General features: G+C 38.5%; 1 long non-coding RNA gene across 2 annotated transcripts; it reads left to right on the plus strand.

Annotated features, from left to right (window-relative positions):
- The first annotated feature begins 159 nt into the window (after nt 1-159).
- On the plus strand, nt 160-27,243 carry LOC117071382. 2 transcript variants are annotated; one of them, XR_004432276.1, is made up of 5 exons: nt 160-305; nt 3,653-3,743; nt 24,167-24,260; nt 24,340-24,420; nt 27,154-27,243. It is a non-coding gene; the product is annotated as an uncharacterized LOC117071382 (long non-coding RNA). The 2 variants fall into 2 exon arrangements; XR_004432275.1 differs by having other exon boundaries at nt 24,167-24,420.

A 27,243-nucleotide genomic window follows, 5' to 3' on the forward strand; every position in this document is an offset into this window, starting at 1 on the left:
CACAGTGCACCCTTTGGGAGCAGCCCCTCCTAGGATACCCACTTTAGGATAATTCTGAAAGGGTCAAAAAGATGCATCATTCCACCTTGAGTAAAACGTCTCTTTTCAACATGCTTTTTGCCTTCTATGTAGTGATGCCTTCTGCCTTTCAAATTTTAAAACCTGTATGCCCTTGATCCTACTCCTCCCTCCACTATTGCACCTCCTTGGAAATCTGAGAGACATTCATGTCCCAGGAGTGACCAGCATGAAGAGAGCTGAAACTCAGCCCCATTGTACAGCTGGCTCCCAAGGATCTATCATGGGTAAGTAGTCTCCAATCCTCCCAGTACCTTAGGGAGCGCATTTTGGATTTTGTATCCTCTGTAGGACAGGTGACAGTGTCATTCACATAAGGGCTGGTTTAGGTCACACTTTCCTTATAAACAAGTGAACAGAACTTTGATCTCTTCTTCCCTCCCAGATCTTCTCTATTTAGCAGTTTTCTATGATACAAACGCTGGCTCCATTTTACATGTTGATGATACTGGTAAGGAAATTCAATTGTTACCAAAATGCTTTCCCACAGAGCTGTGCTTTCTAAAACAACAGAAAAGGTATGCTTTGACTGAGCACAGACATATTGCAGGTTGCCGGACACCAGCTTAGCCCTAGTCATTGTTCAGAAATTCAATGAATAAAGCAGAGTGTTTTTACTTTCTCCTCTTTTCTTTTCTAGCTATACCAATGGTGGAGAAATAAGCCTCCTATCCTAAAGGAACTAAGCCTACTGTATTTTTAAAGTTAATATGTGTTAGTTATTTTATGGAAAGGGGGCAATGAGAGGCTTTACGTTGTCTTTGACTTTCATTTCACAACCACCAGTGTAAAATGTGCTATCCTTCACCACTTGAGCAGCCAGCCACAAAACATGCCAATCAGAAGAGAATGTTAAATTGCTGGCGACCGCAATGGCATAAGCTATGTTTAATCATTTACTTTGAATCTGTTTAAGACGATAATACCCTAGCCTATAAGAGAATCAATATGTTGCATTAAAACAGGATTTGATGTCACATAATACAATATTTAAAAGCACAATGGAAGAGACTCTCAGAAGAACAATTCAGCCCTGAGTAGAAACAGATAATGTCTGCTGTGATTTCCACCCCCCTGTTTTTAAAGGAGAAGTGATTTTTTTGAAAGACATATTTTTGAGAACGTTCTGTTCTATCAAAACTTGTAAACTATATGAAGTCATTGAGCCCAAATGCCTTTAGATTAGTCTTTAAAGAAGCACATAACATGCCTAGGAGGCAGAGCAGTGTAATCAAAATTCTCGTTTTAATGAAGTAGAAGCTCAAAATATCATGAGGTACCATGCCAAAGCAACAAGTGAATGTCCCAGGGTACTTGTTGAAGGGAATTATCACTCTTCCTTACTCATTTTCTGCCTCCAATAAAAACAGCAGGGTCTCTGGCTTGGAACCAGGCTGAAAGGAGTAGCAGCAGTTCTTGAGAGGATGACAAGAAAGAGGAATAGAGTGGAGACTGGGCCACCTCTCTTCCCTACAGCTTTTGGGTGGTGAGTCAAAATGGCTCTGTACCAAGCAAACTGGAGATATAACTGAGCTCACTGAGGGAGTTTCCAAGGGATGCATCCTCCAAGACCTCCTTATGCACTTAGGTGATAGTGCCAACTGTTTGCGTTTAGTAAAAAAAGGACTTTACTGGGATTCGGGCTTGGCCACTAATTTGCTGACTTTAAGGATTCAGCTCTTCTAAAATTGTATGCAAAGCCATTTTCTATTCCGCAAGGACTGCCTGGGAGTTAGTGAATCAATGACTCAGATGTGCTTTGAGCTCCGTGGCAAGATTCTAATATCCCAAAGTGTTGTTCTATGTGAAAGATATCCTGACTCCAGTTGGTTCAACAGCAGTTACATCTAATGCCAATCTCATTGAGCTGGGACAGGTAGAAGACTGGAATTTCCTCTGTTCAACCACCCTGTGACCTAAGGCAGTCTGGCACAAAATGGTTTTGTGGATGGATGAGCATCTGTTCTTATTTACAAGGATGCCACTGAGTACTGCCACGTTCATTTCCTACCTCCTGGGAGTTTTGTGAGGTTTATCATGATTATTCCAGCAGTGCACCAGTAAAGAAAAGAGATTTGGAAGTATAAAACATATTTAGTGTTTGCTGGTGACTAACATATGCTTTCAATTTGCCACTTACTTTAAATATGTGATTTTCTTCATCACTGAATTCATGTTGAATGTGCTTAGAAGGTAAAAGTTGGTGAGGCAAAGCATTTTGAAATTGTTCTGGTGATTTTGTTTTGTCTTTAAAGCTCACATTGTTCAACTCATAGGTGGACACAAAGCTTGCATATCCTATTAACAGAGGCACACGTATGTTGTGGCTGTTCTCAGGATGTTGTCATGTTGCTGACCTCACCCCTCTCTCCTCCTTTCATTTCCCTTTCCCAGGGTAATTTCCACTGTCTGCATTCATGACTTCCACTGAACTCCATATCAGAATGTATACCATTATGTTCTACAGCTGCCAATCAAAGGATAAACTTTATTTTCATCCTAAAATTTATATTTTTCCATATAACTCTGAAGTTTTGGAGTTACACTTGAGCCTTCTCTCTTTCTCATTCCCAATGTCCACTTAATTATCACATTCTGATAGTCTATCTACTTACCATCGTATACATCAATTTCCTCCTTTCTATCTATACTTGCACTATTGTCTGGGATATTGTGAAAGCCTCCTGACACTGCTACAGGCTCAGTCTCACCTCCTTCCAATCCCTTAATTTGCTGTCAGAATGATCTTTATAGTACAAAACTCTCATTGTACTTAAAATCCTTTAAGAGTTCACATTGTTTTAAAAACAGAGCCATGCTGTTTCATGTTTCTGTCCTTGGGTAAATTGTTACTTATTTCTAGAATGATTTTCCAGCCACTTTCACTTAAAAAAATAAGTTTAGCTATTACGTGTGCTTCAAATGTCAATTCAGGTATTCCCTAAAAAATCAGAAAGTTTTCTCGGATTAAATGCCTCATCTAGATTAAATGCCTCTTCCTCTGAGCTTTCCAAATACCCCATGCATACCTAAATCACAGCAAATACCATACACTGTTATTTTACAGTTTTTGACTTACCTGTGTCCTCTCCCTCCATCACTCTAAGGACTCCCAGAGTCCTGGTATTTTTCTTTTGTAATCTCTTTCTGAAGCCCAATAACAGCCACAATCAATTAAACCAATAAGAAACTTAGATTCTGAGTGGGCAACCTTTCTTTCACCTTGGTGGAAAGTATGTTTTGCCTGTGCAAAGAATGACAAGGCCATTTAATGTTATAACGGCTAGGGGATAGGTTTCTGATTTCGTGTTCTAGAGGACTGAGTGAATATATCATCAGAAAGATTCCTGTGAATCTAGACAAAACAGATCTAGTAATCTAAGTCAAGAAGTGGATTAACATTGTTCCTAAAAACACAAAATGGAAGAATGGTTGGAAGTCCAAATGAAGTGTGGCTGAGAGAGGAATGCTCACTTGGTATTCCATTAGTCTTCCTACATTCCCATCACTTTTACATTAGATCTGGCCATGTAACTGGCACTGGCAAATAAAATATGACCTATGTCATTTTCAGGATAAGGCAGTGAAAAGTCCATGTATGAGTCTTTCTTCTGATGCCAGGGCCATTGAGGAGACAGTGCTGTACATGGTGCATCTATAAGAAGGTAAAATTCTATCTATTTTTTGAGCGACAGTATAAAAGAGCCTTGTATAGAATGGTGTCAGTAAAACTAAAATGTTTTTCATTAAACTTCTGAGATTTTAGAGGTTGTTTGTTATTGTAGCATAATCTAGATTTTCCTATGACAGAGAGGATTTAGAAAAAGAATAAAATGTAAGTGTCCTTTTAAAATTGGACAACAGTAACTTGATGCAGATAAGTTGATGTGGTCTTTCTCCGAGGATATTTAGATCAAAATTCTTCTAAGAAATAGTATTGAGAGATAATTATCCATAAATCTCTCAGTTGTCTGTATGACTTGTGAGCAGACTTACAGACTGCCTTTTTCTGAACTATATTTTCAAGGATGTTTGTATAGTGAAAGTCATTGGAAAATAGAAGTAGTATCCCTTTTTGGAGCAAAGAGCAAGGTTGCTTTCAACCTTGGAAGAGACCTTTAGTTTCTGTCTCCAACTGCATATTGGAGTTGACAAGAGTTGAGGTTGACAAGAGTTGAAGTTGAAGTTGGAGTTGAAGATGACAAGAGAATGTAAGAGCTCAATACTCTCTATCAGAGACCACCTCTCCCTGTAGCCAGTTGGAATGCCAAGTGTCCCACTAGAATTCAAGGAAAGGAGGACATTCCAGATAAAGTATAGGGAATTCTAAAGACAGGGCATTGAAGTCAGCTACAAATGTGCTTCCCATCTAGCCTGGACATTTCCTTACAAAGAAAAGAAATTTGCACTTTAACTAGACTCACATTTCATTAAGATCATAATAAATGAAAAAAAAAAAAAGAGAACAATTAATCTATAGGTGCAATTAATTAGGAAAATCCATCCAGATAATTGAGATCACAATGTAGATTTAAAAAATTTGAAATACCTGATATGAATGTCTATATTGATCATGTTAATTGAATATCTTTCTTGGGCATAGGAAAACAGCATGTTGCATGGCAAGAGTAATGCCTTCTTGAAACAAAATCACCATGATGACTAATGTTTGACTCCTGGACAGGTGTTCTACAGCAGGGTCTTTCAATAATACCTATAGCACAGATAACCCCTCATAAAGAAACAATACCTTTAACACAGATACCCCCTCATAAAGATGTTTATCTTTATCCTCCCCAGTGATCATGTTTCTGCAAAATAGTTTGAGACATAATCAGCTGCACATGTCATTACCCTAAAAGATTGCTATATAAAGAATATTTTCTGGAGAGTGGTGCAGGGATCCACCCTCCCTCAGCCACTTGAGATATTGCTTCAGTTCATAGGTTCCTAGTAAATATTTTCTTTCTCAGAAAACCGGATTTGTCAGCCTCTTTCTTTGGCCCCTCAGCTGCCTCAGCCTTAAGAGGTAGGTTTGCCTGTACTTGCTCACTCCAGTAAAATGAGTGTCCTTCACTTTCTACTCTTTCAACCCTGAATGAAACAGCAAATATTTGGGTGCTTGTGAGTTGTGGGTTAAGTACAGAAGGTGAACAATATTTCAGTATTTTCTTATAATTGATGATAGCTCAGAAAATGTGGTTGCATATCTTCTTTTCCAATTTGAAAAATATAAATGTTTGTTTATAATATGTGTGGAATATCAAAGTAATGATGCCTATTAAGGTAGCACCTTTTATTCCTAATGCATTTTTGCATGGATTTATTCCAAAAGTGAGATGATTCAAATGTGCTGTGAATTATATGAAGAATGCAAACTGGATAATGCTTTTGTAGTTGTGGATCGAGTGTTGGTGCTATGTTTCTATTTGTGATACTTGTTGAAGCCAATCTATCACCATCTGGCTTCAGTCTGTCTTATACAGGTTGTCTGGATTGTTTAGAGTTAAAGAGGGCTTCTAGCCATGGCCATGAGAGTATGAAGATAAATGCAAATGATTTTTAAAGGGATAGAGCCCAAGACCTTGGTCTCTTCAGCATTGGTTTATTTAATACAAAGAACATCTCCTAGGCATAAGGATAGGACTTCCAGTGACCCTAAATTTTAGATACCTCCAGGAAAGTAGTATCTAAATATTATCATTAAGGTAATATTCTAGAGTACTCATCAGTACTGCTTTCTGATTATTTCCAGCTCTCTACCTCCTAAATACGGAGTTTATTTTACCTCCTGGCTCCCTTGTGGATGTAGGGACGATGGGACTAGTTCTGGACAATGCATTGTAAAGGAAAATGATGTGTGTCAACTTAGGACTGAGCATTTAATTGATTGTCCAAGACCTCCAAGTCTTGCTGTGTTCTTTGGCATATACACAGTGATGTTTGCAGTGGGAGCTACTCTGTTAGCCTGGGTGTCTAAATGACAATGATATGCAAAGCCTCCTTGTTGATCTATGATAGGTATGTAGCTTGAGCAAGAAATCAACCTTTGTTGTTGATCATAGTGTTGCTTGTTAACGTAGCATGACCTAGCCTGTTCTCACTAATGTATTTTCAATGACCCAAAGTCACATTGGCAGTTATACAGTTGAAATGTCACAACTCCTTTATAGTGTTATTATGGTAAACATCTCTGATTGATCCTTGCACTCTTTCCTGTCAACTTCAGTCAAATCCTTTTATTTGAGCAGAGGAAACACTTTTGTTTTCACAAAACCCTGAGAATACTTGACATGAAAGAGGTTCTTAGGGAAATCCTTAATGGAAAAATGGAGGGGATTCCATTTCTGGAATATCTACCCTTTCCTCCTGATAATAACAGAAAAGGAAATATTAGTAAGATTGGGACAATGACAGTAGCAACCCAATTGGATATTAACCTGATAAGATTTGAGATTGACTCTGGTTTTTAGTTTATTGGGTATACTGAGCAAACTCATTCTACAATCTTTGCTTTTATATATGCTAAATATAAAGGAAATATAAATTTTTGAAGATAGAAAAAATGTTAAAAGTACACAAGCTAAAGAATGTTTATTTTCAAAGCTATTAACCATTTAGTAAAAGGTAATTTAAGGGAACAAATGGATCATAACATTTTACAGTTATAAAGAATATTAGATGTTATTCAGGTCACTTTCCTGACATCATATGTAAGGCAATTAAAGCCCCCAAAGGTTAACTGAATTGCTGTGAGTCCAAATGGTTATTTGATGGGACGACTTGATTTAAATTCATTGTTTCTAAACAATGCAACCAAGAAGCCATTTATTGGGTATGGCTTACCATGCTTTATTCTGCAAGACACTTACACACTGAGCACAACTGAATAGACCATGGTTGCTTCTTCAGTTGAAGACTATGAATGGATTAGATGGGAATTTATGAAGACATTGGCTTGGGGAATTTTGCTCAGTGGCTCCATTAATTCCTACAAAAACAAAGCAACAAATAAAAACAAAACCTGACTGAACCAGCTAGATCCTTTTGGAAGAGTTTGAGTACAAGAAATACTTAAGGTTACCAAATGGTAGTTGGAAAAAGTAGAAAGAGAGAGACGCTGGAGTCAGAGGAGCTGAGTCATGAGAAAAAAAAAAAAAAAAAAAAAGACTTACAGACTGCTGTTCCATTCTGAGTAAGAATTCTACTGTTTATTCACTCTGGTTTGTAGTCTAAAGCTAGACTACTTCCTGAGCTACATTTTGCCATGTATTTCTGTAAGATTAACTCATTGTTTTTGATAATCTGACTTTTTAAAAAAAGTTATCCTGAAATAATTAGACAAGCCCAAGTTTCCTCTGTTGGAAGTATGCAATGACTTCCCTATCTTGCTCCCACAAACAGAACACCAACTACAGCACATAGCATACACTCATAGGGATCCCTTTCCAATTCCTTTTCAAATAATCTAACTGGGGTGGGGAATATTTGTCTAGGGAAACAGAATACTAGACATAGATACTCTGCAATTCTGACTTTTGCACATAATTCAAAGCTATTTGTGCCTTGAAATTAAGATAAAGACCATTGTTATTGCTGTTAGTGGTTCCTCCTAAAGCCTCTTTCTCACAGTAATTGCTCACATACAGTACTTCCTGTGTTCCAGGACTGTTTCCAATACTTGACCTATGGTAGCTCATTTAATCCAGGGTAAACCTATGAGATAGTTGTTGCTATTGACATTTCTATCTCAGTATTTACATTTGAGGACACTAATACCCAGAGACATACCTTGCCTAAGGTCATATATCCAGGAAGCAGTGGATCCCGGGTAGTCTGACTACAGAGTGCAACATCTAATCTCTTTGCTGTAGTGTTATAGTAACTTAAATTACCAGTACATCATTTATTTTTCTCCTACTAAGGAGAAATTATTAATGCTGTTAAACAGTCCACCATTATAATCATCATATAACTAACAAATAGATTCATTTCCAATCATAAATTTGATCATTAAACTACTGGTCATGGTCAATAACGTTTCATTTACAAAGATACTTTTTTTTTTTTTGGACAGAGTCACACTGGAGTGCAGTGGTGTGATAGCTCACTGCCACCTCTACTTCCTGGGCTGAAATGGTTCTCATGCCTCAGCCACCTGAGTAGGTGGGGTTACAGACATGCGCCACCACAATGCTAATTTTTGTATTTTTAGTAGAGACAGGGTTTCGCCATGTTGGCCGGGCTGGTCTTGAACTCCTGAGCTCAAGTAATCTGCCCGCCTCGGCCTCCTGAAGAGCTGGAATTACAGACATGAGCCACTACACCCAGCCCATTGATCCTTTTTAACATTCACGTTTGCTGATAAATGACTTGGAGTGGAGAAGGGTGGGATATGCATCCTCAGCTGACAATGAAGAACACAGAGTTTACTAACTGTTTATATTATACTGCAGGCCAAGAAACCCAAAGTGAAACATGGAAATTAGAAATACCTCTTTGATTTTCTCAAGATCCCAGGGATTTATAAATAAGCATGATAAACAAAACATTCCCCTTTGGTCTCGGCAATTGACTCATATCTACATGTTGCATGAAGGCATTGCTTTCTTTCTATATGTCTTCATGGTTAAATGACTTAACTCTTTAACAGCTCTCACTAGAGTCCTTGCTTGATTGACCCATGATCCATGATCCATCCAGTTTGCAATAACACATGCTTCTCCTTTCCCTACCTACTGATTAGCACCCAGCTAACTTCTCTACCCTGGAGGATCAGGCAAAAGAAAAACACCAGATGGGAAGAAAAGTGGAGAGAATGATTGAGCCTGGAACCTCAGCATGGCATTATCCACATGGACTGTTTTATCAGTATGCCTTTTTGTAACCCCAGATAAGGGAAAACTGTAGCCAGAAAAAGATGGGGAAATTCAACCATTGCAGGCATTTATTCTTATCTTTTGTTTTTATAAAGAATGACAAATAATCTGAGCATATCAAAATAATTGCTTTGCATGAAACCCAAATTTACAGTTTGCATATACGCATTTTCTGTTCCAGAGCCACTAATGTTGTACCGATGCCCTATATTACCACTCACTTGGGAGTCTGGGGTAGGTGGCTGGGGAAGGGGATGGGAGGAACAGAGGGGAGAGGGAGAGAACTTGAATAGACTTTTGAGATTAGTAATCTAATGCTCCTTCCTGTTTCCTCCTTCTCCTAATAAGGAAAGTGAGGCTCCAGGAGGTTAACCGACTTGCACAAGGTCAGATGAGCTCAATTGTCTTCTAAACTCCACGTGGAACTTTTTTCATTTCCAGCTTTAAATTATTTATTCAGCTTTTTGCCATTTTCACTTCATTGAAATGAACTCTCTCTTCTTGCTATTATATCCTGGAAGCTATTTATCCAACCTGATTTAATTGCATTTTCATGCAATTGTATTACATTTTGCAATTGCTATTACATTTTATATTCTCTGTGTTTTTTATGCCCTAGTGCCAACTGTTAGCATCTTCTGTGTCCTGCTTTATTATTGAATTACCCCAGGTGTTTCTTAGGCCAGATTTACTTATATTGTAACACGGAGTTAAAAATAGTGACATAGGCAGAACATTTCAAATCTTATCTTACGGTCTATAAAGGGGAAGAAGTTGAAAGCTAAGGGTTGTTGTTGTAACTATTTCAGTGCTTGCCATGTTAGGGCTGTAATAAATTCAAGTCCTTGGTCTCTGTGTTTCCAAAATTTCTCTCCTGTCCCCTCTCTTTCTCATAAGTCCATTTGGAGAAGCAGCTGTCTCCTGGAACCGCTCATCTTTTGAAATTAGCTTTAGGAAGTCATTGCAAACATCTAACATTAAGTAAATGAACCCCAATTTAAAAAGGATTTACACAAATTAGGCAGAAAAGCTCAAGGGAAACCAAAGCAATCCTCATAGGTCAAAAAGCCTGAGGAAATTCTTACAAACATTTCCTTGTTTTCTTAGTGGGCATATTGCTAAATACAAACTGAGGCGAAGTTTGAGAGCTTGTTAGGGCAGATGGAAATTTTGAGACATTAAAAATATTCTTCAAAAGTAAAGAAATATTTATTATAGCAAAAGTCAATAAAATATGTGGCCAAGTAAATGCCTTTTTTTTTTTTTTAATAGCCCAGTAGCATAATAGCACTTGCCAATTATGGAAGAGAAATTTTGATGCCTCCTCAGGCTTGGGCTTTATTTAGATGGACTCCAATCCAATCCACTGTCAGATGAATTATATGCACCATAGACTTCAAAGGCTTTATGCTCAATGCGAATGTCCAGGATAAAGTGCTGTGAGAAATAAATGATTGTATTGCAGTGCAGGATGCCAAGCTGCAGTGATCACTTTTCAGTCACTGGAAAAATGTGGTGTGCAAATGGATGTCACACTGTGATAAGAGGGAATCCAGAAATATAGTGGCAACACAGTGAGCAAACTTAATAAAGGCAGATCCTTCACTTCCCTTGGCCAGCTATGCTCTGTAGGTGGTGATTTTACTGATGGACACAGTTGTGTCTGTTATGTGTAAGCATAGAAGCCTGCAATGCTCCTTTCTTACATTAGATATGACAGAGTTAAAATCACAGCAAAAATTTCAAAAGCTTGTCTGGAAGTAAAATTTGCTATAGATATTTGCTCTAGCAGTTTTCCATGACTCCTGAATAGGACAGGTTATCCAAGGGATCTAGCATTAACTGTTACTGTTTTGTGGGGCAGCAAATTCTCCTCTAATGTCTTCTCTTGAGAGAAGAAATTCGACAGGGACTGCCAGATAAAGGATAAAAGCTGAACCGCCACAGCTTTCTTTACACTGCCCAGTTCTCAAACTGTAACCTGCATTAGAATTATCTGGAAGGCTCCTTGAAGTAGATTGTCAGGACCCATACCCTGCCCTGTTTCTGATTCTGTTGCAGAAACATCAGGGGATAAGTCTAGGTCCTCTAGGTCCAGCTGCTCACTGCACAGAAAGCCAATGACTGAGATGACCAATATTGCCAAGAATGAAGGCTTTAATTGGGTGCTGCATGGGAGCTCAGTCTCAAATCCATCTCCCTAACCAACTAAAACTCGGGTGTATATAGGAGGGAAAGAATGCAGCAATGGGTAAGAAAACAGGAACTAGAGAGGAACAATGAAAAAATCACGATGAATGAGGGGTCTGGCATCTTATTGTCTGGATGCCATGATTGGTGAAATTCAGTTCTTTGATCCTTTTTTTTGTGAAACTTGAGAGACCTTTCTTGAGAAAGAAACTTAGATAAACACATGTAAGTTCCAAGCTTTAAGACCACAAGGATCAATTTCAATGCTTATCCGAAAAACAAAAACAAAAAACTGTCTATGGGACTATTGAGTTGGTTTGAATTCCATAGGTCTAGAGTGGGCTCTAGTTGTCAGGTGATGTTCATGTTGCTGGCCAGAGTGGGGCAGGGCACACTTGAAGCACACCCATCTATGATCTGTGCTCATCCAATCTGGATGCTTTTATGTGTGTTGCAAACACTATTCCACTTTAAGCAAGCCAAGTCATCGCTTTCCATTTGCCCCACGTTACATGTTTTGTTGATGCCAACACACATGATGAAAAATGCTAAATTGTAGATATTGCTATTGAATGACTTGGGTTTCCAAATCTCCCCACTTCAAGAGAAAATTGGAAGGAAATGAAATTGTAATGGTTGATGAAGGGATTTTATGAAAGAGGCCCTTCCTTTTGGGCAGGACTACTGCCATTGTAGTATTAAATATTGGACTCAGCAAAAGAAGGATCATGTTCCTTCTTTCCCCAACTGTTCTCCACTAACCTGGCCTTTAACATATACAAGTAGTCCCTGATGTTAAATCAATATGTCCTTGGTGACACTGACTTAATATAATTATCTGGGGGAAAGACCTTCACCAGTAAAGGTGTGTGTCCTTTTGTGGGACTTGAAGGTAGCAACTTAGCAACTTCCCAATGATGGAATGCAGTTTCAGGATAGAAATTAACTCTAACTGAGGTAGGAGACCAGGACTTATTTTCTGGTCACGACTCTGCTGACCAAAACAGGATCTGGTCCAGACAGGATAAAGTGAAGAAACCAACAGGAACCAGCAGATGGTGATGAAGTTGATCTCTACCTGCCGTCACTGCTCATTAGCATAAGACATTCCCAACAGTGCCATGACAGTTTATAAATGCCATAGCAACTACTCAGAAGTTACCACTCCTTTCCATGGCAATGACCCAGAAGTTGCCACCCCTTTCCATAAAAATGACCTAGAAGTTACCATCCCTTTCCAAGAAAGTGCTAAATAACCAATCCCTCAATTTGCATTGACCTGTTCCTTAATTTGCATGTAATTGAAAGTAGGTTTACTAGAGTATAAGTGCGATTGCCAAGAACCATATGTTGCTGACTCTGGGCGCACTGCCTGTGAGTTAGCCCTGCTCTGCAAGGAGCAGTACTGTTGAATAAAATCTTGCTGCCTAACACCAACAGCTTGCTCTTGAATTTTTTCCTGGGTAAATCCAAGAACCCTCCTGGGGTAGGCCCCAATTTTGAGGCTTTCCTGTCCTGCATCATAATAAGTCAGCTGTTTACTTTAGGAATAGGCAATGGAGTCTCATATTAAAGTATAGCAAAGTGGTTAATAGAAAATAATGGAGATATGAAAAATAGATGCCAATCCTACTCTATAATTCAATAAATTGAATTTTGATCAGCAAGTTTCCACTTTCTCTTGATCAGATTGGCAAAAATTAACCCATTTAATTCACTATTGACCAGGTTATGCTGCATGAGGTTCGCTTCCACACTGCTACATGGGAGTGTGCATTGGAACAATATTTTATTTTTTATTTATTCTTTTTGAGATGGAGTCTCACTCTGTCACCCAGGCTGGAGTGCAGTGGTGTGATCTAGGTTCCACAACCTCTGCCTCCCAGGTTCAAGCAATTCTACTGCCTCAGCCTCCTGAGTAGCTGGGATTACAGGTGCATGCGCCACCACACCTGCTAATTTTTGTGTTTTCAGTAGAGATGGGGTTTTGCCATGTTGGCCAGACTGGCCTCAAACCCCTGACCTCAGGTGATTTGCCCGCCTTGGTCTCTTAAAGTGCTGGGATTATAGGTGTGAGCCACCATGCCCAGCCTGGAACAATATTTTAGAAGTCATAGGAGTAACAGTTATTAATAATTATCAAACTTAGAATGCACATGCTCTTTGATGGTCATTGAATGTAACTTCCATGAATTTATTTTGCAGAGATAATTGCAAAATTATCTACAAGGATGCCTATTAAAGTGCTATTTAGACTCATAATTAGGGATTGATTAACTTCATATTAAAGCTACATGACATGTACCAATTTAAAAAAATGGTATCTCTTTACTTGATGGTTGTCCTTTTTTATTTGGAAGAACAACATTGGACCTATGACTATATTTGAAGATTTCTGGCCTTAGTTGTCAGGACCACATTTACTACAGAAGGAGAAAATTCTGGAAACTCACTTTTAAAGCTTCCCTTTACTGTGACACGGGCATAGGTCTTAGACTTTTCCATTCAGAATGAACTGCCACAAACTTTAAATTGGAAGCTTGTGATGTGAAGTATCAAGGGCTGCAAAAATCCATTCCCATCAGGGTGGTGACAGAGGTGGCAGCTTGCTCTTCCTTCAGGGGTAGCAGGGGCAATGTTTCTGACAGCAGCATCTGGGGTCAGTGATTGTCATGTCAGTTGAGGAAGTAGCAGCAGTGGCCATACTCAGAGGTGGTGCCTTTAGCAGAGCAGCTCAAGAAGGAAGTTTGGGAGTAGTTCCTGTTGTGAGGTCTCCAGCTGTTGTTCGCAGGCCATCTCATTCAGAAAGCTCCCCAGATACTTTACATAAATGCCATTATGCCTCAGTCAGCTAGATTTCTGTTGCTTGTATGTATACATAGAGCAAAATCTCAAAGACACAGTTCCTGAAAAGCAAGATGCAGAATAATGAGAATAATATAATCACACATGAGGCAAAAGAGGATATATCTTTATATACGATTACACATTTCAAGATAGAAGGATATACAAAAAATTGTTAGTAATGTTTTTTACTTTTCATATTGAATAAATCTTCTGTATTATGGTATTGTGTTTTTCACTGCTACATAGCAATGTGTTGTATAGTTTAGTAAAACATTAAAATAAATAATATAAAGTGGTACCCAGTGTCCTGACTTGACCACAGAATTCTAAGGTATTTTATTCCTAAGTTTTTAATTCTCTGGAGCTCCTATTAAGCTCATATGAACTCAGTTTTCTTTGGAAGGCCTGGTGGACATTAACCAGAGCTGGACCATGGTGATGCTCACCTGTGCTGAACAGCCTTGCTATGGCATGTCTCCTGGTATTGGCAGAGAAAAACTCACTGCAGGGTAACTTCTACTCTTAATGTACCACAGGTCCAGCATTGAACAGTAACACAGGGCCAGCTGTCTTCCCTACAAAGTGGAGTCTCCCCTCAACGAGCGAGACTCACCTTCACTGGTCCCAGTCTGGCTGTAAAATATGACCTGAATGGCATGGAAAGAGGAATGCTCTCCTGTGTGGCTTCCTAGGCCTGCCACACATCCATACTTGGAGCGTATGGACATACAATTATTTGGACAACTTTAGGACAGATGAGTGAATTCTGTACCTAGAGAATAAAACGCAAGTAACAAATCGAGATTAGCAGGTCATATGCTCTGCGAAGGCTACAGCGAAAGATTCTTTCCCCTTGTCTGTGCTGTGAGACAATTCACAGAGGGCAAGGGGCATCAGCTTCACAGCAGACCACCTTGGGTCTAAGCCCTCGCTCTGCCTCATCTGTGTTCATGAATGTCAGGACTTCAACTGTCAAAAAGGAAAAAAAATACCTAGTTCATAGGGTTGTCATGAAATTTAGAGATGATACATTTAAATTCCCTAACAGAGATCTAGAACATGGTGGAGCTCAATAAAAAATAGCCCTTACTCCCAGTGCTATCCCTGAGATATCTCTCAAGTTCTCCTGAGAGTGAATAGGGGAATGAACTCTGGAGGGTAACATTTTCCTTGCAGAACACATACACTCTGTAATATAAGAATTTATGTTTACAGACATGACAGATAACTTTTGGAAGCTTAAAATACAGGGAAACTGTATGAGCTCAATTTCCCACACCATTGCTCTTCAAACTATCTCAGTGTTCTCCCAAATATAATGGATGGATTTCTGAAATTTCTGAAATTTTGAAGTACTTCTGCTTGACAATACTGCAAGTTATATTTTCCCCAAATCATGGTCAAATAATTTTTTGTCAATCCTAGTGTGAAATGGCACAGAAAATCATATGTTGTTTTTTCTCCAAACTGTCTACCTCTGAAATACATTCTATTTTTCAATAAAGCCTTTATTGAGCCTATTAATAAAGTGTTATTAATAATATGGCTTCCATTCTTATAAGTATCATAATCTTGCAAGCTGGTTTAGGGTAGATGAAAGCTCATCTTACAGCTCCAAATGATGTGCTTAGCATGGGAAACAGCATTTTGCCTTATTAAACAACCACCTTCTAGAGTAGAAGTTGCAATAGTCATTGTGGTGCTATATAAACCTGTCATCTTTAGAATTTGTAGATTAGAATTGGGATGTATAGCCATATATTTAAATTTAAATTTAGGCAGGAATCAATTCAGATGTTAGTTTCGAATTCTGAATGGAGTCTCTGTGGATGTGGCTGTGTGTGCCGTGAGTGGTGGTAGAATCCTATTAGAAGGGTGTTAAATAGTTTTCACAGCTTCATAAGGAGTGTCGCTGCTTTAGGGTTGTAGCAAGTAACCAAGTTGAATAATTGATGTCTTATTATGACTTACAGAAAATCTTTTCTAACTCTTAAATTGCCTTATTGAGAATATGTGTCACAAGTTCCGAAGCAACCAGAACCCAGAAAGTTTGTATTTGTTTCTTAAAACATTGAATCTTTTATTAAAAAATTATATATGTAATATCATTTCATTAAAATTAAAAACGTACACAAAGATATAGAGTTAAAATATATCTATCTGTCTTCCACCTGCCTTCCAGTTTCTGTTGTGACTCATCCCTATACATATGAATCCAAATTATATTTGCATATAAAACAAACATACATTCATATTCTTATTTTTCTTTCATTTTAACACAACAGGTAGCACATTTTACATACTGTTGTAAACCTTGATTTTTTTTTCACTTAATATACCTGGGGAGTTTTAAAATAACATTATATAAATGATATGCTTCTTGTGTTAGTTCAGCTTCTCTGAGAAGTGGAGGCCAAGATAGTAATGAACATGTAAAAATTATAGTATGAAATGTCTGTCAGGGAAAATACTAAGTGACCAGGAAAGGCTGGAAGACTTGTCAGACCACAGTGCAAATCTGACTCTGAGAGAAAGACAAGGGGGGAAGGCTGAGTGGTGCTTAGTTTTGTGCTGCTATCACGGAACACTCGAGACTGTGTGATTTATAATAAACAGAAAGGCCTTGGCTCACAGTTCTGGAAGGTGGGAAGTCCAATATCAAGTCATTTACCAGTTTGGTGTCTGTTGAGGGCCTGGTGAACACTACATTTTCTGCATGGAAGACACATTGTTTCTCACATGGCAGAGGAGGGGAAGAGCCAAGAGACAGCGCACTCCTGAAAGCCCTTTGGTTAAGGCATTAAACCATGTATGAGGGTAGAACCCTAATGACCTAGACACTTCTTACCAGGCCCCACTTACCAACATTAGCACATTGGGGCTTAAACTATAAGATGAGTTTTAGAGGGAACAAACATTCAAACGATACCATGTGGATGTATCTTAGACTGTAATCCAGTTTCACAAGACTGTCATGGAGTCCTCAGCAGAGCCACCTGTCAGAGAAATCCCTCATCTGTCAGGAATGGGCGTGCCTCAGTGTCCCTGCCACATTGGTCGGCTGGGAGCACCCTAAGGAAGCATAGACTCCTAGGAAAGTCCCAAATGGATTTCAGAACACAGCAGCTGTGGGCCTCCGTCAGTTGTATAACCTGTAGTTAAAGGTCTGCAAGGCATTTTTATATCAGAAAGCCTATGTTTTTTTCAGAGATTTTTCCATTGACACAGTGTTAGGCCATCCTTTCATTGCTATAAGGAATTATGTGAGACTAGGTAATTTATAAGAAAATAAGTTTAATTGGCTCACCGTTCTCCAGGCTATACAGGAAGCATAGAGGCATCTTCTTCTGGGGAGGCTCAGGAAGCTTCCAATCATGGCAGAAGGCAAACGAGGAGCACACACATCACATAGCAGCAGGAGCAAGAGAGGGAGAGGGTGCCACACAGTTTTAAACAAACAAATCTCACGAGAACTCACTCACTCTGGTGAGAGCAGCACCAAGAGGATGCTGCTAGACCACTTGTGAGAAATCACCCCCGTAATCTGGTTGCCTCCCACCAAGCTCCACCTCCAATACTGGAGATTACAATTCAACATGAGATTTGGGTGGTCACATATCCAAACTGTATCAGGCACCTTGTTGTCCAGAACCTGGGCATATGATCTTCCTTACTTGGAAAGGAGGCTGGGAAATTGTGGAACTGAGCACACTGTTTGGGGGTCAACATTTGGTGTCACGAAAAAAGCTAGGGTACCATTAGCAAGAAATACCAGGACAATTGGTGTCAGTGACTGCAACACACTTAATTAAAGTTTGTTAAATGAATTAACAGAGGTTTTAAGAGCTTGACTTTAGAGCACCACAACATCTTCCAGGCTCCTCCTCGGAATAAGATGCACACTCACTACTAACCACCTCAGTTTGCATATGCCCTCCAATGAAAGAGAGAGGGACCAGAACAAACAACATATGCCTCCTCCACCCCTATCAAAATAACTGTTTTAAAACGTTAGCTTTCCCGAAGCATTTTCACACCTCATCATCACTCAATCTACATTGCTAGATTTCTACATTGGAGACTTTTCATCACTGTTTACAGGAATCTAGTCTTCCTTGTTTGCACTGATAAACCAATACATTTAGGCTATAAATACATACATATATATACAAATATATATATTTATATATATGGAAATATCCGTATATATAGATAGGGAAATATCCATACTTATATATATGGAAAGAAAGAGAGAGAGAGAAAGGGTCTTGCTTGCTGCCTAGGCTTCAGTGCACTGGCATGATTACAGCTCACTGCAGCCTCAAACTCCTTGGGTCAAGTAATCCTTCCACCTCAGTTTCCCAAGTAGCTTGGGCAACAGGCATGCACCACCTTTCCCAGCTTTAAAAAAAATTGCTTTGTGTGTGGAGGTGGAGTCTCTCTGTTTTGCCAGGCTGGTCTTAAACTCCTGAGCTCAAGTGATCCTCCTATCTCAGCCTCCCAAAGTGCTTGGATTACAGGCCCGAGCCACTGCACCCTACTGACAAACAATTTTTTAATCAATAGAATAGGATAGACTTGAATCCAAACTCCCCAGCTTTACCTCCAGAGCCCTCCAACCTCATTCTCCTCACTTCCCTGCTTGAAGACTCTATCACACTTGCTTCTTCCTTTTCCTTGGGCTTTTGCACATGGTGTCCCCACTGCTAGAAATGGGCTTCACATGTAGGGAACATTTGTATTTTTAAGGCTTCAATGAGTCAAATGTCACCTTCATGAGAGAGCTTCTCTGGCCACCTCATTTAAATTGATACTCGTCATGCACAACCATGTTATACTGTTCCCTCAGTTATTTGATTCACGGTTTGTTTTTTACACTCTAAAAAATTATTTTGTGTCTTTCTTTCTCTAACTTAAAAAAAAATCTTTCTACCTTTCTCCCTCCCTCTTTTGTCAATTATGTGTCCCAGTAATTAGACTAGTGCACCAAAGAGACTTCATAAAATTGTTTTGGAGAAAAGAATGGATAGTTATCCTATTTTATGGAAAACTGACATTCAGAGAGACTGATTGGCTCAAGTTTCTCCATCTAGCAAGTGGCAAAATCTTAGTTAATATTAGGCAGTAGGATATGGTATTAAGAGCAGGATGTGGTGTTAAGAGCATGTAACTTCAATATAGGACTCCCAAGGTTGGATTCCCAGATCTATGATTTACTCGTCGCATATCTTTGAATTAGTTAGCTTCTTTAATCTCAGTTTCCTTAACCTTAAAATAGGAATAATTATACTAACATTCACTCATTAGGATGTTATAGTTCTTAAATGTTAATATGTAGCCTAGTGCTCAACATGTAGTGACTTCTCAGTAACCATGAACAGGTGTTTTGAGCATTCTGTCTCTGCAGGCCAGATGTCTTCAAGATGCTACAGCTCCTTCAGTCTGGGAGCTGTGTGTTTTCATGCTGCTGGTGGTAATAAAGGTAGGAATGGGCCGGGCGCGGTGGCTCAAGCCTGTAATCCCAGCACTTTGGGAGGCCGAGGCGGGCGGATCACGAGGTCAGGAGATCGAGACCATCCTGGCTAACCCGGTGAAACCCCGTCTCTACTAAAAAAAATACAAAAACCTAGCCGGGCGAGGTGGCGGGCGCCTGTAGTCCCAGCTACTTGGGAGGCTGAGGCAGGAGAATGGCGTAAACCCGGGAGGCGGAGCTTGCAGTGAGCTGAGATCCGGCCACTGCACTCCAGCCCAGGCGACAGAGCGAGACTCCGTCTCAAAAAAAAAAAAAAAAAAAAAAAAAATAAATAAATAAATAAAAAAATAAAGGTAGGAATGAGGTGTTACATTATGAAGGAGATAGAGGCAGAAAAGGACCAACAAGTATAAGTTCATTATTTGCTGGGCTTCACTGGGCGAAGAACTGAGTTGCATTCTGTTGTGAGCTCTGGATATTCAGACGCCTCTGCCTGGTATTTTTTAACCTCTACAATGCAGAATGTGCAAGGTTGACCCAGGTTTGGGGTGGTTTCCACCTTGAATGGGCCTGCAATAATCAGTCAGCTCTGTTTCTCTGTTTGAGCCTGGGCCACTTCCCAGGTGAGAGCATTCCTGTGCAGGCAAGTTGGGTATTTTTAAGGGCTTCTAGAAATGAGATATCATCTCTTCCTTGAATAACATCAGAAATTCCTGGCAAGATACAGTAAATTCCAGCAAGATGCCTCTGATTTCTCTATCCCCTGCCTGGATTTTATAGATCAGGCTAACATTCTGAAGGTCCCTGGGTGATTTTTTAATGATACGATACAGTTTTAATAGGTAGTTTCTAATCTGGCTACAAGGTGCTAGTGTTACTGAAACAGGGCAGTGGTTGCAACTCAACCCTTGTGTTTGGCATCAATTCTGAGATGCATCTGTGGGTCGGTGACATTGATTTCTATGAATTGTTTTATTCTTGTCGGAATCGATCTATCAGCCAGTGGCCACCTCATCTTTGGATGTGACTTCATCTTGTCTCCCTCATCTCACTTCTCTCTACCTCCTCCAGCCTGTCAGGAAAAAACAGGTTACCTTGGAGACAGGACATTTAGAAAATGTATGTAACCACTACTCCTGATTCAGTTATTAGATATGTGATTCTCTATGCTTAGTTTAAAAATCCTTAGAAAGGGTCGTAATGGATTTAAAAACAGAGAAATTGTGTTTTTAGACATGGAGACATTATGTCTAAAAATGTTTATTAAATATTTTCCCATTTAACAAACAGGATAAACAATTGTTTGGTTGCTCCGAGAAGCCATTTTAGTTCAGAGAAGGGGTAAATAGATCAAAGAACCACTCAAGGTTCCTTTCTGCCCATAGAGGTAGAGAAAGTGAGTTCATACTGGGACAGAAGCCTATACAAGTTTTGGCTCTTTTATTCCACTACTTTGATAAATACCATATGCCACAGTTTTTCTCTTTTTGTAGAAAGAAAAGGGAAATGGTTTTATTTTGGTAACTTTAAATTTTTAAAAGCATTTCTTTTACCATTTTAGCATTTTTGTGTAGAAATACACATATAGGGTTTTCGTGTGTATGTATTAAACATGCATATACATTTATCCTATTGGTAGACATGACACTGTTATTCTCTTTTTTTTTTTTTTTTTTTTTTTTTGAGACGGAGTCTTGCTCTGTCGCCCGGGCTGGAGTGCAGTGGCCGGATCTCAGCTCACTGCAAGCTCCGCCTCCCGGGTTTACGCCATTCTCCTGCCTCAGCCTCCGGAGTAGCTGGGACTACAGGCGCCCGCCACCTCGCCCGGCTAATTTTTTTTTGTATTTTGTATTTTTAGTAGAGACGGGGTTTCACCGGGTTAGCCAGGATGGTCTCGATCTCCTGACCTCGTGATCCGCCCGTCTCAGCCTCCCAAAGTGCTGGGATTACAGGCTTGAGCCACCGCGCCCGGCTGACACTGTTATTCTCATAAGTTTTTACCTTCATTCTCTTCTTTAAAGGGTGACTTTTTCTTCTACCACTTGTGCATTAGCAACTGACCAGTGGCCATTTTCCAGAATAAGAGACTTTTCAGAGTCAAATGCTTATAGAACCATAAATATCAGACCATGGCAGCAGTCCAAGAATTTTCTGGCATGATGAAAGGAGGGTTAAGCTTCCAACTACATACAGGGTTGTTTATACAGCCCAGGGAATGCCTAAGTTAACTCTGCTTCTGCAAGCGGATTGACCCTGCAGGCCGTAAACTATTAACCACAGTGTTCCTTGAACCACAAGGAGTAAGCACAGATCTCATTAGGGAGCTTTGCGCGTTAATTCTTGTCATTGAGTCTGCAATTGACCCTACTGCGTATTCCATTCAATACTTCAATGTAAGGTCATTAACAACTAAGGGTGAAGGGCCTGAACCATGATCCCCTAAATAAGCAACTTGAGCTTAAATGCAGAACCATGGGAACTTCCTCACCTACCTTTTTAATGGATAGTTTGGTGGAAACTGAAGCCCTGCAATTTTCTCCATAGTATGCATCTTTCTCTATGCCAAAGGCATTTAATCTCCTTTCAAAATTACTTTTACTGAGATGAAGGAAAAAAAAACTTCATGAGAAGGAAGAATTCAATTCCACCCAGTGAGTTAAGGTAGTACATTTTCTGCACAGGCTTTATTGTTTCTCACTGCTTTAAGAAAGAGAGAGAGGGCTTTGCTATCCATGGCAGGCTCAGTAAATACCCAGCAGGCACAACATAGAGCATTTTACATATTTCCTTCTGCTTATTCTTCACAGAACACTTTCAGTTAAATTTTAATCTATCCATTTTATTGATGGGTAAATAGAGTCCTAAAATAGTTAACTTGTCCAAGTTGAAAGAAGCTAAAATTAAATAAATTTACCTGAACACACTGCCAAGCTGCTTCTACTAAACCACATTGCCTGCCACAATTAGCATGCAGGTGGTTTGTCTCCAAGACCATGTTTATTTTCTTTTCTTTGTCTTCTCCCATCTCCAACTCTTTTCTCCTCTCTCTTTGACCTTTTTTCTTCTTTCTTTGTCTCTATTTTGTTTACCACATATTTCAACTCTACTAAAATAATAGGAAATAATATGTAAGATATCCATGTACTGCCCAAACCAGAGTTTATAAATGTTAACATTTTGTCATGTTTCCTTTATATTTTAAAAATACAATGAAAACATTATATATTTGACTAAAGGTGCCTCATCTCATTCCTCTCTCATCTTCCAACAAATGAATTTTATCCTGAATTTAGTATATACTGTTTTTTTTTGTTTTTTTTAAAGACAGAATTTCCCTCTTGTTTCCCAGGCTGGAGTGCAATGGTGCAATCTCAGCTCACTGCAACCTCTGACTCCTTGGTTCAAGTGATTTTCCTGCCTCAGCCTCCTGAGTAGCTGGAATTACAGGCATGCGCTGCCATGCCCTGCTAATTTTTTTTTATTTTTAGTAGATACCGGGTTTCACCATGTTGGCCAGGATGGTCTCGATCTCCTGACTTCGTGATCCGCCCGCCTTGGCCTCCCAAAGTGCTGGGATTACAGGTGTGAGCCACTGTGCCCGGCCACTGTATTCTTATAGTCCCTATTTAAATAATCACAACATATGTATTTATTCAAAAACAACATATATTTTTGCAATATTTATTATTATTCTGTGAGATTTAAAATTTTATGTGGTGATGTTATACAGCAGGTATTTTTCACATCTTAAAAAATTTATGCTGTTATTTAGAGATCTTTTAATGTAAATGTAGTTCTAGTTTATTTATAGATGTACAATGATTACATATAGAATACATAAATATTTAATTATATAATTATAAAGCAATTTATTTATACATTCTCCTATTGATAGACACTTAGATTATGCACAGAATTTTCCTATTAAAAATGGTACACGATCAACACATTTTACATGATTCCTTGTGCCCATGTCCAAGTTCCTCTAGGGTTGATAATTGAAAATGGACTTACTGGATTATAGGGAATGGATATCTTTAACTTTACCAGGTATTGCCAAATGGCCTTACAAAGGGGTAGCAGTTTACACACCTCTACTAGCAATGCATGAAAATTCTCATGTACCCACATTCTTGCAAAAACCACTAGTATTTTCAGACTTCTTCTTTACTCCTAATCCTCAGGGCATAAAATAGAATCTCATGTATTTAAATCTGTGTTTCTTTGAGTATAAACAGTTAAAATATTTTCATAAATATGATGGCTTTCCTCATATACCTGTTCATATACTTTGTGGGTTCCTTTTCTTTTGTACTATTTTTATTTTTCTTGTGATTTGTAGGAGTTAAATATTTTGGATATCAATTTTTCATAAAGAATACATAATGGAAATACGTCCTGTTCTGTTCCTTGTACTTTCAAATTGTTTATGGTGTCCTTTGTTACACAGAAAATTTACATTTCAAAATCGTCAGTCTTACCAAAACGTTTGTGTGTGTGTTGGTTTTGCTTAATAAGTAATTCTCAGTTTTTATTTCCTTATATAGGCCATCAATCTATCTAGAATTAATTTTCTTGTATGACATGAGATGAGGTTGTAACTTTATCCTTTTTGCACATGATTAGCCCTTAGTTCCAGCATGATTCATTGAAAAACTAGTCCTTTATCCAGTAATTTGTACTACCTCTTTTCTGCTAGGTAAAGAAGACTGTTGCTCTGTACAATTCCAAGCGGCACCATTCACATCATATTCAAGATGAATGGCAAAATTCTGGAGCACATAGAATATAATGTAAATGGCATCCCTTGGAGCTATGCAATGTGGCAGCCCTGTATAAATTTCTAATGTACACATTTGTATATTTTCCAAGGCTGTCAAAAAATTACCACAAACTATGTGAATTACAACAACAGAAATTGTCTTACAGTTCTGGAGTCTTACAGTTCTGGAGGTGAGAAGTTCTAAATTCAGGTGTTGGCAGAGCCTTGCTTTATCCTAACCTCTGGTCATCCTGGCCATCTTGACATTTTTGGCTTGCAGATGCATCACTGTAGTGTCTGCCTTCATCATCATGTGCCGTTTTCCTGTGTGTCTCCATGTCTTCATATGGCCTTCTGATAAGAATACCAGTCTTTGAATTAGGGCCCACCCTAATATAGTATGACTTAACTATTAATATTTACAACTGCTCACTATTTCTGAACAAGGTTACATTCTGAGGTTCTGAGTGGGCATGAATTTGACTGGGAGTATGAGGCACTGTTCATCCCAGTAGAGTTTGTTTGTGGGCAGTTTTTCTTTGTATCATTGGCTTATTTGTTCACATCTGTGCCAATACAAACTTATCTTCATTATTAAGGCTTTATGATAAGTCTTTACATATGGCAGAAGAGTTCTCAACTGTCTCACATCTTATTTTTCTTTAAAGTTTTCTTGGCTTTGCTGTGCCCTTCAGGAAATGTAGAATTCCTTTTTGGAATTTTTGGTTGGATTTTTTTTTTAATGTTGAGGTTAATTTGGAAAACATTGACCTCTTCATGACATTGTATGTGAAGAACTTTACTTATTTATCTTTTCAACCTTAAATATAAGTTTCTAATTTTCTCCATACATGTTTTTCACCTTATTTGTTAATATTTTTCTCTATATAGCTGATTATTTTTGTTTCTCTCATGAACGAATACTTGTTATTGTTTTTTTCTGTCTGTTGCTGACATTCAGAAACACAGTTGCTCTTTGTATAATTATCTTGTGTCTAGTATCATTGTTGAATTTTCTGATGATTTCTAATCATTTATTTCTAGAGTATCTCTGATTTTCTGTATTGAAAGTAATTTTGTCTGTAAAGAATAATTTCACTTTTCTTTTTGAATCCTGATATATCATTCTATTTTTTTTCTAATCTTTTTACATTGGTTGGGACCTCCAGGGAAGTTTTGCACAGAGGCAATGACAGTGCACATTATTTTATTTCCTAACACACATTTTTACAATAATATTTTACTGCCCAGAGATTTTGTGTTGTCATAGTAATGATTCATAGTCAAATCTATATGTTGTTTATCTCTGTTTCTGCCTTCTCCAGTCCTTGGCTATCCCCAACTTATAGAATTCAGTTATATCTATTTCTTTACAACCAAGTCCAGAAGTATATTATAATGCCATTCCCAGAACTTGGTGAGCTGGAAATTAAATTGTCCCAAGCCTGTGGTAAAAGCCCCTGATCCTCTGTCTTTTCCTTTAAAACCCTCTGTTATTTGAGAAACAAACTGCTGAAATCTAATCCTTGCCTGAGTCCTCTCATTCTGGCCCAGTGTCCTATTAATCTTTGCCAATTCTTCCACTTTAGGGGATGGACTAAGGATATAGGCCCACTTCAAACCAGAATTATCTCCTGCTATGTGGATGCTACTACCTACACTGCCCATATTGCTACACATTTCCCCAGTGACTAGACTAGCAATTATTAACTATATATTTTTTTATCTCTAACATACCAGAAGGCTAAAAACAGCGAATCACTATGACAATAAATAGCTACTGATGAATAGCTACGGGCAGGGAGGTGGGCGTACCAAAATCTCTGGAGGACTAAGAGTAGCTAGAAAAATGCCCCCTATATCCCCAGGCAATTCCAACATGCCACCTTCTTCTTCCCTCGTTTAAGAATCACTGACCTTGAGAAACATATTTTCTAGTTTTACCCACTGAGTCATAGTCCTTCAGTAACAAAACCCACTTGAATAGAGCCATAGTTCTCTGTGCCTCGTTAGATGCCATTATTACGACTGTACATCACTTCCCTCTCCCACTTACCAAGTTTATTCCTGTTATAGCCCATCTCCTCTAGGTGCTTTCAAGGCCTCACAAGTCTGTAAGGGAGCCTTTGTAGTTGTTGGCAACAGTTAGAAAAATCGTTTAAAAAGTCATCATTTATAAAGAAACACACTAAAATGATAATCTATAATTACAAATGCTGCACTAAAAGTATCATTAAGTAATAAACAATTATTTTGAATTGATAAGATTCTTGCTATCCTTGATCTCCCTCTTATTACTGTATTATCATATATAAGGAATAGCAGCCACTCTGAAAATCAGTTTAGTGTCTTGCTTCTTTTCAATGTATACTTCTTAATTATATATTTTCCTATGTTTCTACAGTTTCAAAGCAATTCTAACAAATCTAAAAATTAAATACCTAGATATAATATTCTGATACATTTGGTGAACATTTACACCAAAGCAACACAGAAAACACTCCATTATTGGGTATGTAATTGCAATTAAATAAAGCTTTTTTTCTTTTTGAAATAAAAATAATTAACTCAGTAGCTTTTATATTACAGCCTGAAAGTGCTGTTTATTGTTTGGTCGATTTCAATTTTCTAAAAAAGATTAATCTCATTAGAATCTTAGCTAAGGAAACACACAAAGGTGAAAGAACAAAAAGAGTTGGACAAATGTGACATTTTCTGAATAATATTAAGATATATGTCTGTTGGCTCATCTGTAAAGGAAATTGTTAGGGTGACAACTGCAGAGGCAGAATCTTTTCCCACTTGAATACCCTCCTGGTTTTCAAGGGGATAAGCCTGAGTTTCAGAGCCAATTCTACAACTTACCAGCAGAGTATCCCAGAGAAATGTTTTAACAGTATCTCACAGTATCTCTTTCCTTATAGACACATTGAGGACTACTGAAATTCTGTCTTAGTGGACCATCATAAAGATTAGAGATCACTTATGAAAACGCCTTGACACACAACAGGTAT

The sequence above is a fragment of the Trachypithecus francoisi genome, unplaced genomic scaffold, assembly GCF_009764315.1.
Source record: "Trachypithecus francoisi isolate TF-2019V2 unplaced genomic scaffold, Tfra_2.0 Lachesis_group3, whole genome shotgun sequence".
Classification (NCBI taxonomy): Eukaryota; Metazoa; Chordata; class Mammalia; order Primates; family Cercopithecidae; genus Trachypithecus; species Trachypithecus francoisi.